Genomic DNA, 13,543 nt, shown 5'->3' on the forward strand with positions numbered 1-13,543 from the left:
CTCTCACTGGACTCCCTCTGCAGCAGGGCAGCGAGTAGGGAGCCAAGCAGAACCAGGGAGGGACTCAGACATTCCCAGTTCCGCTGGGAGCTTCCAGGCCGCCGCAGGGAGCTGCGTGTCAGGCAGGGTGGTTGTAGGAAGCAGGTGACCGGGCACAGGAATCCCCAGGTGGGAAGAGGGTTCCAGGTGCTCGTGGGGGTTCTCTGGATACGGAAACAAACTCTCCCTACTCCACTCTGATTTTCTCTTCACCTCTGATCTTGGTCTCTGGGCCCCAACCTCCCAGACCAGGGCTGTTGAGACTTTGACAGATGACCTTGACCTAGCTTTGTCTGTTTGGGGACTGGAAGTGTCTCCTTAGGGCAAGAGGAGACAGAAAAGGCTGGGGAGAAGAGGGGAAAGAAAGGAGAAATGGAGGGAAAGAGGAGGAGGGAGGAATAGGAGGGGAGGAGGGGAAGAGAGACGGCTGGAGGGGAGGGTGGTGGGAGGGGAGAGCTGCCAAGTGTGATTCTGAGCTCTGAGGAAGAAGAAAGGATGAGAAAGCAAGAAATCCATTTCAAGGGAAGGATCAAAGCGGGAGGGAACTGAGGTTGGTGAGAGGATGAGAGAAAAGAGAAGGGGGAGAAAGTGAATGAGGGAGAGTGAGCGCTGGGGGAAAGGAAATAAAAGGATGGGGAGAGGGGAGGGAGAAAGAGGAACAAAGGCAGAGACCAAGCAGCTGCCAGTCCGCCCTCCCGCCAAATAAAGGCCTCAGATGGCCACCAGTGGCTGAAGGACCTGGGCGCCGGCCATCTCTTGGTCTCAGGTGGCTCCTGTCTGCCTTTCTGGCTCAGCCTTTCTGGCTTGGCAGTTCCACAGGAGAGGGGACTCCATCTTCCACCATCCACCCCTGTTCTATGAAGCCCCATGATATCCCCCCGCCCAGGGCTTTGTGGCTGGTGCTTGCTGCCTGCAGAGTCCCCAGGTACACTGTCCCCGACAGACCTAGAACCTCCCAAGGGGCAGAAGCCAGTAGCTGTGCAGGAGTTGGGGGGTGGGGGGTGGAAAGCAGGTATGCATACAGCCCAGGGGATCCCCCCCTCACTGCCAAAGCCTGGCACATTGCTAAGGAGGCAGTGCCCAGCAATGGGTTCCACTCTCAGCACTAAAGTGCAAGGAGAGCTTAGCAGGAGCAAAGCAGGTTACATGTTTCTCATTCCATCCTCACAGCGTCCCTACGAGGTTTGCACTGGTGTTTTCCATTTTCCAGAAGGGGAGGGAGAGCTAAGGTTATTTGTCCAGCTCATATACCAGGTAGCTAATAAGAGGAGGGACTGGGCATCTCATTGGTGGGGACAGAGGTCATGGCCCTCTGACCAGGGGCTGGGCTGGGTTAGGGTTAGGGGTTGGCAGCTCTGAGGGGCTGTGGAGAGCTAATGGACTGTGATGATTTGGGCAGGCTGCAGAAGTCTGTGCCTCAGTTTCCACGTCTGACACTACTGTTGCTGTAGAAATGTACCTGAGCAGGGCGCACAGTCACTGTGGGTCTCTTGGAGGGAGGAGGACTTGGGCACACGGGAAGAGAGCTGTGTAAATAGTGTTCCCCTCGCACCAGCCCCAGCAGCATCTCCAGGGGAGGTCAGATGGGTGGTAATATGCCCTGTTTTCATGGGGCTTCTGCGAACCTGCGGACCTTCCTCTAAAGCACTTTCATATATGGGAACACACACACACACACACACACACACACACACACACGATTCCTGTCTGCACAGCCACCTCCAATGGCACAGAAAGCTCTCCTGGCTTTGTTTTATCCAACAGGAGGAGGCAGCAGGGGGACAGATGGGGCCTGGGTGCATGGGCAGTGAGTTAAAGTTCTACCCTTAGGCATCCTGTGGGCTCTCAGAGAAACAGCACCCACTCAGCACCCACTCTGCATGAGGCCTCAGCCCACTCCCACCCTCACAATGCCCAGGGGTCATCCTGCAGACCTGTGGATGCCATTGCTCCCTTGGCATGACCTGGCAGCCTCTCCACGCCCCCTCCAGCCTGAGTGAGGAGCCGGGCCTGCTCCCTGCCCTGCTCCAGGGCCCTGGTGGATTCCCCGTCAAGTTCAATCAGGGTCCATGTTAGTTCCAGGCTTTGGAAAAGGGCTTCCCCACTCCTCCTCCCCCAGATGGCGGCTCCCCTTCCCCAGGGACCAGGGATGCAGCAGCCCTGGTAGCCTGCAGTTGCCATGACAACAGCAATGCTTGGGTTTCTGAGGCTGGCGGGGGGGGGGGGGGCACATGTCAGGGAGGGTGTGTGTATCAGGGAGGGTGTGTGTGTGTGTGTGTGTGTATGTTTCCATTTTCAGCCCCAGGTGAAGGGGACTCAGGGAGCGGAATCCCACCCTCCTAGGGAGGGGTGGGCCCCTCCTCCCAGCTCGGCCCCAGCCAGCTCAGTGGCATCCCAGCAGCAGGGACGCTGGGCCTCAGAAAGATGCCCCAGATGGAAACGGAGGGAGAGGGTGGAGATAGGCATCCACACTGTTGTCCAAGGAAGAAGACCCGATGTGGTGGGAGCTGTAGGAGGGAGGAGCCAGGGCCCCAAGCAGGCACAGGGAAGGGTCCAGAGGCTGGGGGTGTGCGGGCCCAGGAAGGGGCGGGCCTCTTATTTCTGCCACCCAGGTCCCCCCACCTGCCCAGGGGAGGTGGCGGGGGGTTTCTCCCACTCTTCTTCCTAGGTTGAGAGAAGGCCTCTCCGCTCCTCCAACATGATCTGTAATTTCCGGCAGACGTTTGAGGTCCCTGACATCTGCATAATGTGGGCCAGTCTCTTAGCAACGGGGAACAGCTGTCTGGCATTTCCAAGATTAAACTGTAACTATACACGGTCCTTGCCAGGGGGAGGGGGGCGGGGGGAGGGATAAACACTGCCTCCTGGCATTTTCAAACTCATTTAGCTTTTATTCATTTCCTGCCTCCAGTAAAGAGGCCAGGGATTCGGCCGGGGCCAGGCTGTTGCTGCCCCTGCTTCCGCGGCTGCTGCTGCGACCGCAGATGGCTCTTCACCCAGATCTGTTTGCTAGCGGGAGGGGAGGGGAGAGGGGACAACGCTAGCCTTTTTGTTTACACAGTATTGTATGTATTTTCTGTAGGTGCAGCGATCTTGGCACACAGTGTGGGCGGCACGCCCGGGAGGACAGGCCATGTGGCCCATCAGCTGAAGCCCCCGGGGCAGGTCCAGCCTGTTTTAGTTTCATCTAGCTCCACTGCTGGTAGTTGTGCGCCCTGGGTCCAAATCCCTTTACCTGCCTACACCTCCATCTTCCCAGCTGCAGAAGGAGATGGCTCCTCCACCTCCGTGGGTTACTGTGAGGAGGACATGAGCACGCACTAAGGCAGCTGAGCCGTGATTCATAACGTGCCTCTCTTCCTCAGGTCACCCCTGCCCCATCCCCTGGGGCCCAGAGTCACAGCCTAGTTCCCTGCAAGCCAGCACCTTAACTGTTCCCCGGAGCCCCAGGCAATGACACTTTGGCCCCATAGGACATAAGCAGAGCTCAGTGTCCCCAGCAGGGTCCTCTCTGCTGCCTGGCACGAGGTGTCCTGCTCCCTTGGCCGGCTTAGGCCTGGGCAGCTCCTGTGTCCCAGCCCCTCTGCTGCCAACTCCTGCCATTTGGCTGTCGCTCTTGAACTCGTGAATGCGATGTTTTGGTCTTGCAGTAAGAAGGAAAAATAAAAGGGTGGGTGTGGGGAGAGGGAGAGGGTGGAGGAGGGAAAAACCCTTCAGCTGAGGGAGCCGCCTGTACTGGCCAGTTCCAGGAATGTGTTCTGGGACATCGGTGCCAAAGCAGTGACCCAGGAGAGGCGGCCAGGCTGGAGAAGGGAGAGGCCGGCTCCAGGACGGGCTGCCTCCCACCGCTGCCTCTGCTGACTCATCGCGGCTCCAGCTGGCAGGAGCCTCTTCTGGGGATGGCTGTTGCTAAGATTCCTCGGAGATGACTGATTGCTTCTCCTCGAGCTTGCTGAAAACATGTTTGTAGACTGCACGCAAACACATACACTCCTGTGGGCTCGCACGCCTAGCCCGATACCTACACATGCGTGCTGGGGTGGGTGCACACGGAGCAACGCAACAGGCTTCCCGTTCCCATCGCCTTCATGACACTTAGGAACGAATGCCTGCACACGCGTGTGGACCAGCACCCACCCCCACAAGGGGCAGAGACATGCCAGGTTGTCTACAGACAGGAACTCAGGCAGGGGGAGCCACCAGGGTCTGGGCCTGCCTTACTCTGAGGGTTTCCAGGTTTCCTGAGACATCCTTGGCCTCTGTCCCGCCTCTTCTCCCTTAATTTCTCCATTTTCTCCCTTCTGCTGCCCTGATCTAATTTCCCCCTCCCCTTGGCCTGCCAGGGTTTGGATGTCTGCTGTTTCGGACGCTCAGCTGGGAGCTAGAACCCTCTGGAGCTGGATTCCTGGCCTGGACCTGATGCCCTCTGGGCAGGGGGCTCTTGGGGAACCTCACTGCCTCTGTTTTCCCTGGAGAGAGGGGGCTGCTGTGAGGACTCGAGGATGGAAGGCCTTTCTCTGGGCTCTGCTGCTGCCAGGATTTGGGAGACGTCGGCTCCCCCGGAGCCTTTGCTGGGGGTGATCCTGAGAACTCGGTGCACAGCGGGCAGCCTCCGGTGCATGTGGCCAGTGCGGTGTGTGACCTTGGTCACTTGGCGTTCTTGCTGCCTTGGTTTCCCCACCTGCTGGGCTGAAATGGGACTCCTTGCTGAGTCTGCCAGGGTTTTAATGCGACAGGGCTTGGCAGGCGCTTGGGCACTGGGCAAGGCTGTTTGTCACGGGTTCCTGAACGGGGGAGGGGCAGGAGGCCGTGCCAGGGCGCACCACACTCCCCCTCTCCCCAGCTCTTCCGGCTCAGGCTCAAGTGTGGCTGCTTTAAAGGGACTCACCTCGGGTCTACCCCAGGAGTGATTCAGCGGCGGTTGCTAAGGAAGGCCTGGTACCCGGCCTCGAGGGATGAGCTGTGGCCAGCCTGGATTCAGCAGGCTCAGCAAGGCTCACACCAGACACAAGAAAAATATCCGTCTGTGCTCAGGATCCTCATTCCTAAAATAAAGACAAGGCTGGCTCCACGGTTCCTGCTGGTTTTGACATGCAATGATGCGGGGAGGGGGTGGGAGTAAGAGAGTAAAGCAAATGAGAAAAATAAAAATGAGCTGCACCAAGAGAAGGCTTTGTGCGGATGTCAGCAGCCTCATGTGAGCTCCGGATGGCAGGAGCTCTCTGCAGGATGTGTATTTTGTGTTGTGTCACAAGAATAAACAATTGCAGGGCAGGAGAACACACAGCATCCAGTTCTGAGGACACCAGCCTCCATGCTTGGGACCCATCAGTCTGTTGCCCAGTGCACCTACCCCACCCATGCTCCCCCCTCCAGCCACAGGACAAAGCTGGCCCCCAACAACTGGCCTGCTGTCCTAGTTGCATCAGGAGGTGGCCAGAGCTTCTATAGGAGCTGCTTGCTGGCCGGGTTTGGGAATTACAAGGTGAATCAGTCAAAAGGGAAGCTTGTGTTCTGGGCAGGCAGAGGGGTGCGCTCTGGGCCTCAGCAGCCCTGTCTAGCTGAGGCGGACAGGCTGGGCTCCTGCTGGCCAGGAAGCAAGCAGAGAATAATCACAACGACGCACCTTGATCCAGCCCTTCCTGCATGCCAGGCAGCTTTCTTCATCTGATACACATATCCATCCATCTCACCTTCCAACAGCCCCTGAGCCAGGTAATACCATCATTCTTGTTTTCCAGATGTGGACACTGAGGCCCAGAGATGGCAAGAAGCATCTCGAAAGTAAACATGGCCAGGATTCCAGCCACCGCTGTTTGTTCCCAGAGGCCAGCCTTTACCACTTCCTCTCATTGTCTCCACCTGATTGTCACGCTCCAGGTCTGCACAGCCGACACCAGGCTCACCACCTCACCTTCCCCACTGTGGCCACAGGCAGGAGGAGGCAAGGGTGCGGATGTTCCCTTTCCATGCCCCTTCTGCCTCCGACCTCTGGGAGCTCCCAGACCAGCCCAGACTAGCCTCACAGCCACTTTCATTAACTTGCTCACTGCTGAGGGACCCAAGACTGAATTAAACTCTTCGGACCTTTTTTCCTCCGCAAACCCCCGCCCCAGACAGCATGAGGCCTGGGGGGCCCCTTAGTTCCTTTGCTGCACTGACATACAACATGTCTTAGAAACTCCTTTCTTCCAGGCCTACCAAGCACAAACTTGCAGATGCTGCCGACATCCCTGGTCACACACACATACATGTGCTCACACGTGCACACACATGTTCATACGGGCACAAGACCTTGAGCAGAGTTCCAGACACTCGATGGAACTTGGGCAGAGCTTCCGGGAGTCTCCCAGGTTTTGTTTTTTTTAAATGTCAGGAATGACCAGAGAGCAGCTACCCTGTACAGCTGTCACCGGGCTTTCGCAAGCCAGCATTGTGTGCAGTGCTCACACGGGTGTTGTTGCTCATAAGCCTGTCTTCCCTCCTAATCTACACGGTCACACCTCTGAGAGCAGGGTGTTTTCTGGTGGTCCCCTCAGTGCCAGACTCAGTGCAGCCTCGGGCTGGAGATCGGTTTGGATTGGTGCCTTGACGGGTAAAGGAAAGACAGCAGGTGGTTGATGCTAGATGCCTCCGCCATCCCGGAGGAACCTTCCGTAGCCATCACCCAGACCAAACACCGCCACATCCTATCTAAGCCGGCTCCTCACTCGCGTCCCACCCCGCCTCCCAACACCCCACTTCCCTGGGTCCCGCTACTCCCTACCTTCCTTCCCACCTCACACTCAGAGCCTTGATGCACTCACTGAACTGCTGCCTTTCCCCCTTTGATGTTTCTTCAAGGTGGAAAGTGAGACGAAGGCCTGAGTGGCTGAGGAGAGGGAAGGACTTGGCCTTGGAGGGGCTGGGCCCTAGGTCTGGGAGGATACCCCTCCTCATGGGACCTTCCCTCCCTTGAGGTCCAACTGGGCCACCAGAATCGCCAGAACTGCAGCTGGACCTCTGTGCTCAGGTGGGATGGGTCTGAGTAACGAAAGTCCCTCTACTGCCAGGTCCACGGTCTCCTGAGCATGGAGAGTCAGGGTTCAGAGGCTGGAGTATGTGGGCCCAGGGAGGAGGGGAGGGGCCTGCCAATTTCTGGGTGGCATTCCTCAGGACTTGGGTTCGGCTGGAAATGACCAGTTGGAGGCTCCCAGCCTTGCCTGACCTTGACCCAGCTTTGCTTGGGGGTGAGGGCTGGGGGCTCTGCTGGCGTCCCCAGTCACTGTGTACAGTTTACACAGCCAGCCATGGACACTTTCTGTGAGGTGGGTGCTCGGGGCAGCCCCAGGCAGCCGAGCTGAGCTCCTGGGTGGAGGTGTGCTGAGGATGGAGGGAGCCTCCAGTGCCACCCAGTGGTTTGCTGGGATGGGAAGGCGTAGCCTGCAGACAGGTTGGGAATTGTTCTTCCTCCTCACACTCATCTCATTGTCAGCCTTGGATGGAGACCTCTGTCCCCAGCTCACAGACCATGATGAATGCCTTCGCAAGGGCTCTTTGCTGGCCTTGAGGCTGGGGGCACAGGCCACTGCTCTGCCCTACCTGGGACCGTCTCTGTGTCTCTGTCCCCAGGGTGGTCACTGTGCCAGAGAAAGCCTCTGCCGTCGCCCTTCATCCTGCTGGCGACACAACGACACCTGGTGGGTCTTCAGCGCCATCACAAGGAGAATACAGAGACCCCTCATGGGCTGAGCATCCCCCAAGACATCTGAGGGGGAGGGGTGCCCCCCTCCCCTGCTCCTGGGCCGCTGTGTTAGTCCATTCCCCCAGGGGCTAAAAACCACCTGGGCAAATGGGGACAGGAGGTGAGTCTTGGCAGGACTCATTACCCCATCACACAAGGACTTCCGGGGGCCTGGCCAGGTTGCGATGTCTGGCACTTGGCCACCAGGGTCGGATGAAGATTCCAGAAAGGTCTGGGAGCGACTGGGCTCGGGGTGAGCCCTCAGTTCCAGTGCCCGGCGACGTTTGGCGCGAAGCAGGTTCAGGGCCGAGTTGGAATCCATGCCAGGCCCTGACCTGGGATTGCACACCAAGGGGACCCTCGGGTGGACGGATTCCACACAGTTCTCACAGCACCCGCACCAAGTGCCCACACGGCTCTAGAACCACAGAACGAACTGGACGGGCTCTGCGCAGCTTTGTCACCCACCTCTTACTGTCACGACGTGACTTAGGCAGGGTCACACGGCGGCTGAGTGGAGCACAGAGGGCCACTGTGACAGATGGCTTCCTGCGGCCTGTGAGGAGCTGGAGCCCACGTCCATGCCAGGGACTCAATGCCAGGCTGCAAGGCCATTGCTTTTCTTCGTGCTGATCTCACCAGTGATCCCGGCAGCATTTTCCTTAACTGCTTTTCTCCGTTTCTCAGAGTTGAGGTGGCTGGATTCAGGCTGCTGGGGTTGGAGTTCAGTTTTACAGTATCTGTGTGAGCTTGGCTTGTTACCCGCCCTGTGCCTCAGTTGCCTCATCTATACTGCTGCCTACTTCACAGGGTCCCTATGAGGACTCAGCGAGCTAAGGCAGGGAACGTGCTTAGAACAGCAGTGCCCGCTAGATGTTAACGCTGAGAACCCTCGGCTAATAATTATCTTCTCACTCCCCCAGCAGGGAGCCCCGGGGCCTTTCTGTGGGGTGGAGGGGGGCGTGTCCTGATCAGCTCCGGCTATCATACCAACATGCCACAGACTGGTGGCTTCAACAACAGATGTTCATTCTCTCACAGTTCTGAAGGCTGCAAGGTCAAGATCAGGGTTCCAGCCCGGCGGTGTTCTGGTGAGAGCCCCCACGCTGGGGTGCAGACAGCCGCCCAGCTGCCTTCCCGCTGTGTGCTCACCCGGCCTTTCCTCGGTGCGCCTGCTCGGAGAGCTCTCTCTCTTCCCTCTTCTTATAAGGACACCAGGCCGATTGGATGAGGGCCCCATCCTTTTGACCTCCTTTAACCTGAATTACTTCCCGAAGGCCCTGTCTGCAAATACAGTCACATCGGGGGTTACGGCTTCAACATATGAACTCGGGGTTAACACAATTCAGTCCATAGCAGAGTGGAGCACAGCGCCAAGAACCCAGATACTGTGGGCATGGAACCCATCCCAGGAAGCCCTTCTCAGCCCTGTGGCGGGGGCTGGTTTCCCTGTCAGCAGCTCGCGTGGGGAAGGACAATTCCAACTTGTCAGGCATCAACTTGGCCTGGTGGGCTATTCTTAGCCCCAGGTCTCTACAATCCAGTGCCAGGGGATGCAGACCTCCCAAGATGGGGCGAGTATTGGGGGCACGGCCCATGCTGATGTGCACCACGCCCTGAGAACCCCTGCTTCCCACCTCTGGGGAGAGCTGGCTGCAGGCTGTGCCTGACAGATTCCACTTGCCTGTTTCTCGGGGTGCCATGTGACTGAGGCAAGGGCGTCTTTTTTTTAAGGCTGCTATCAAATTTGAGCTTGAAAAAGGTACCTGGTGGCACTGGGCCATGGGTTAGGTTAGGAGAGCGCCCCTCCACGGGCTGGAGCTAAGAGATTGTCAAAGCACATGGCAGGAGTGACGTGCCGGGGTTCTGGGGTTTGCTGGCTCAAGCTGGTAGATTCTACCCCTCTCACAGTCCTTCTGCTAAGGGTTGTATTTTAGGACTGTTTTGGTTGTAAGTTAAAGAAACCCAGAACTTAAGCAAAAAGGGAATTTATTAATCCACCTAAAGGCATCACCTTCAGGCACAGTTTGATCCAGGGCTTTAAACAATGCCCTCGGGGACTTATCTCCCTATTGTCTTGCTCTGCATATTGGCTTTATTCTGCAGATGGTCTCTCTTCCTGTGTCAGGAAGCAGACGGCTGGAATCCTTAGACTCACATCTTTACAGCCTAATAAGTCCCTGGAAACATCATTTCTGTCTTTCCTATCAGTATCATAGGGAAGAGTCTTACTCAGCATGCTCAGGACCCAGTGCATTAATGAACCAAGCAGCACAGGGAGGATCCTCTGACTGGGAGACCTGGGCCGCTTGCCCACCCCTATGTTCTTGGAAGGATGTAGGGCAACATGATTGACAACTGCATCAGCACCGACTGGAAAGGGAGAGAAGCTCTGCAGGGAATCTCGAGGAGTGGGGAGGGGAAGTGAGTTGGATGTGCAAAGCCATGGCTGCCGCTCTTCTCAGAGGAGCTTGCCCTGGAGGACTTTCGTCTTCAAATCAGAATGTCAGTCCAGCAATGTTAAAACTTACCGGGTCCACCCCAACTCACTTGACAAGCGGGAGAGCTGAGGCCAAGGTAAGTGCTTTGCTCAAAGTCACCCTCTGTTCTCCTGCAAAAGCATGACATCATTCCTGGCTCGTCTCTAATTATCCCAGTGTGGAGCCAAGTGCAGTGGCTGAAGGGCGGTCTGAGGATCCCCTCCTCCCCCAGAGGAGCTCAGCGGAGAGCCAGGAGGTGAGGAGGGTATTGCAGGAGGCTCCCTGCTGATCAGCCCAAGGCATTGGTCTGCCTGGCTGTTCGCCCTTCTCAGGGTTATAGGCCAAGAGCCCCCACCCCTCTCTGCCTGCTGAGGCCAAGGAGACTGCAAATGGCTGTCAGGACCTGAGAAGGTGTGGCTGGCAGACTGGCTAAGGATGAGGAGAGATTACACAATAGCGCCGTAGACCTCACGGGTGTCTGTGTGATTCATCTGAGGGTCTGAAAGTCATGCTAACCTCCAGCGGGAGGTGGTGTGTGGAGTGGAACAGCCTCATAAATTCTGGTCAACATGGGATCCTCAACCAAAATCATTTCAGGTGTCATTTTTGTTGTTGTTGTTAATCCTCACCCAAGGATATTTTTTCCATTTTTTTTTTTTTTTTTAGTGAGAGTGAAGGGAAGTGGGGGGGGGGGAAGAGGGGAGAGAGAGAGAGAGAGAGAGAGAGAGAGAGAGAGAGAGAGAGAGAGAGAAACATCAATGTGAGAGAGACACATCAATTAGTTGCCTCCCACACGCCCCGACTGGGGCTGGGGATTGAGCCTGCAACCCAGGTACGTGCCCTTGACTGGGAATCGAACCTGAGACCCTCTGGTCTGTGGGCTGACACTCTAACCACTGAGCAAAACCGGCCAGGGCTCATTTTATTTTTTAACAACCCATTTGCACATGCTGTTTTGTAACCTGCTTTTTCCCCCTCTCACCCAGTTATATATCTTGAACATCTTTTCAGGTCATTAACTGTTCTTCTACCAAGAAATGTCAATGGCTGCCCAGTGTTCCATAAATAAACCATGATTTGCTTAGCCAGCCTATTGATTGCTGGACATTTTGTACCTCATCCTTGACCTTGTGTGAGTCCTGGCTCTCTACCTAATGGCTGTGTGATATCAGGAAAGTCGCCTCCTGTTTCAGAGCCTCGGTTTGCTCATCTGCTCATTGAGTCATCAGATGCCCCATGCCCCCGGGAGCTGCTTGGAAGATCCCACAGTGGCGTGTGATGCAGTGCTTGGCACGGTTGCTTGGCACATCCCCCAACGTGTTTTCTCAACATGAGTCCTTACCCTTTTCCCTGTGGCTCCTTCTTCCTCTTGTTCAGGGGCTCCGGCGCATCTTGGCCACCCTGGGAGATTGCCCCGGGTCCTCCCAGCACTGTGACTCTCAGTGTGTAAGTCTGCCTCCTGCTGGCAGGCTCTCACCAGCTTCTCTCGGACTGGAAGCTAGTCCTAGGAGCTGCTGGGGCTGGACCAGGCTAGCTGCCTCCATGGCCGCGTTTGGATCAGGTCAGAGCTCGTAGGGAAGACCTTTGGGAACGGCTGTGATATGCATTTCCTGGGCCAGCGGGAATGACTGCCCATTCGCTTCTTCCGACCGGAGTGCAAAGGTTGGCTCGGGTCCCTTGGCCCGTGGAGGGCTATGTGTTCCCACCTTGATGTCCAGGGATGTGACCATCCTGGACAGCGGCCATGGGCCATTCTTCCCAGGGCCGTCCCTGGGAGAATGTGTGAAGCTCTGAGCCCGCCCGCCCTGGACCAGCTTGAGGAGCCTTGTTTCTCCCGCCAGGCCTCCCACGGCCAGTCGCTGGCCCCGCTGCTCCCAGCACCCATTTCCACCGCAGGATGGAATGCCCAGGCCCACGCCCGGGTTCCGGAAGAGGCCTCTCAGCCGAGGCATCCGCTTACAACTACTAGAATGCAGGCCCTCAGGAACCCAAGTTGAAAACTGTGTACAGGCCCTGCATACATTTCCTCCCAGGCCTCCCACACTTACTCTCCCAAGCACACCCACATTCGCTCACACACTCACCCCCACCCCCCATACACACATGTGAGTGCACACACAACCACCCTAAACAGGTGCCAGACGGCAGCTAATTTAACTCGGCTTACGTTTTTGGTCATGGTGAGACCCCTGATGCCAGACCACAGTCCATCTTTTCTAGTTATGACTCAATTTTCCGTACTCCTTGAGGGGTGAGAGAGAAGGGGCCTGCTCTGCAAATGAGAAATGAGACAGAGGCCCGCCCACCGTGACCCCGTCTGACTGTCTGCACCACAAGTAGGGCTCTGATGAGATAAGACTCTCACCTCCTTTTGACCTCATGATAAGCTCCTGGCTCAAAGTGCTGGAAGAGGCGAGGAAAGGCTGTGGGAGAAGTGACCAGGAGGGGAGGCAGGTGTGGCCTTGGGAAGGAGGCAGGGTGGCGAATGGGCCTCCAAGGACTGAGAGTATCTCATCCAACAAGGCATCAACACCCACCCCCCAACAAGTTCAGAAATAATACAGAATTAGCGTAGAAACCCTTACAATTGAATTTAACTCGTTAGTGAGGGCCTACTGTGCGCCAGGCACTGTCAGAGGATGCTAAAGAGAGGAAACAAGTCCCCTGTGTCCCCTCCTCCCCAGGACAGAGCCATCACCCTTTGGGGGTACATGTCCCCCCACTTTTTTTCTCTGACAAGCTTTCTGAGCAGCACTCCAAAACGTATGAAGAAGTGGAAAATTGGGTCTCTGAATGGTTTGCCTCAAAACAAGAAAAGCTCTATTGGGACGGTATCCACAAAGTGCCTGAAAGATGGGGGAAATGTGCAGCTAGCGATGGACATTACTTTGAATAAAGCACTTTTGATGTTTCTCTTGAAATTATCGTGTTTTCTTTGGGTTACAAAATCTGCATCACTAACCGGTTAATAATTAATCTGCATTATTAACCAGTTGGTAATTAATTTGCATTATTAACTGGTTAATGATGAATCTGCATTATTAACCGGTTGGTGATTAATCCGCATTATTAACCGGTTAATGGTTACTCTGAATTATTAACTGGTCAATAGTTAATCTGCATTATTAACCAGTCAATAGTTAATCTGCATTATTAACTGGTACACCTAGTACTGCTCTCTGCCACAGGTGGCTCACCTGAGGTGCACTGACAGGTGCTGGGCCCTGTGCCTTAACAAGTGGCCTAGGCTCTTGCTCCTTTTTGGTTCTTGTGACTATTTTAACTGTTTCTCACTCTTGCT

This window comes from Myotis daubentonii, chromosome 1, assembly GCF_963259705.1.
Source record: "Myotis daubentonii chromosome 1, mMyoDau2.1, whole genome shotgun sequence".
NCBI lineage: Eukaryota > Metazoa > Chordata > Mammalia > Chiroptera > Vespertilionidae > Myotis > Myotis daubentonii.